Genomic DNA, 1,372 nt, shown 5'->3' on the forward strand with positions numbered 1-1,372 from the left:
ATGCCTTTTAGGTATGACCTACAGATATAGTACATCAAATATAATATACGTCTGTCAATCATTCTACCTTTTCAGATAAACAGTAGTTTAGCATATGTAGTGTAGTGAGATAGTTAGGATATGTTGCATTTTCTCCCCTCTCTATTCCAGTCCTGGACACATTCTGATGAGGGCCACAACTGCACTGGCAAGATGAACCTGACTGGAACACAACAGCTGTATTTCTTTTGACTTTGGTTGGAATGGTCTGTCTGTAGCCTTTATTTATCAGTGAGACAGAGACTGATAATGTTCCCCCTTAAACTGTTGTAAGTCACCATAGCCATAGATAGAATTTCAGAGAGCCAATGTTCTGAGAAGAGATGACTGGATGTATTGGCCAGTGCAAGACCAGAGGATTTATATGCAATATGGATGATAAATGAAAATTGTATTATGTCAAGATTACCTGAGTGACGGTGGTATTAGACCAACCTTCTCCAAGAAGCCATTCTAATAATGGTAGTAAAGGTGAAAGCAGAGAAAGTGACTGGAATATGTTTGTAAGTCCTTACCTATCATTTGAATGGCCTTTCTCTGGGATGATCTAGAATATTTGTATATGTAGCAGCTACACTATCCCATGTGTGAGAGCAGTACTCCATTGTATGTCTCACCCGACCTTTGTAGAGGATTAGTAGATGATGGGGACTGACATAATTTTTGCTCTGAAGAGGAAGACCAGCATTTGTGATACAGTCTTTGTTATGAAAATGCAATCTTAATGAGATTTCCTCAATGATGGTGAGATCTAGCTGCAGAGATAATGAGATCTAGCTGCAGAGACAGAGACCGTGTTGTAGAGGTTGGGTTTTCAGAAAGAGATCATGAGCTTAAATTGCAATTAAATTTATAATATTGATTTAAAACTTTTTAAATCAATTACTGGCACAGTGCTAGTAATTTCAGTGCAGGGGGCTAGTAGATTACATTGACTTCAGTACTCAACTGGTACTTATTTTACCGATCTTGAAAGGCAAAGTCAACCTCAAGATTGTTAGCCTGATGCCCTAACCACTGAACCATGGTTGGTGCAGGAGTACAATAGAAGATACTTAAGGTGTCACACAGGTGAACTGAACCCAAAATCACATGGTTACAAAGTGAACTTCTTAATGTAAATAAATAAGCATTATATTTGATAGATTAATCTGAATGCTAAAGGGCTAAGCACGCATCCAGATATAAACAAAAAAAACAATTCTCATAATCCAGTTGCAATGTCATGGTATATTTCTCATGTGTAATCACAAAAAGTTGTTCAAGAAACATATTCTCAGTCACTATAGGAAATTTTTCCGATTGTAATTCGTAGGAGATATGAAAGGCAAAG

Source organism: Octopus sinensis, linkage group LG1 (assembly GCF_006345805.1).
Source record: "Octopus sinensis linkage group LG1, ASM634580v1, whole genome shotgun sequence".
NCBI classification, from domain to species: domain Eukaryota; kingdom Metazoa; phylum Mollusca; class Cephalopoda; order Octopoda; family Octopodidae; genus Octopus; species Octopus sinensis.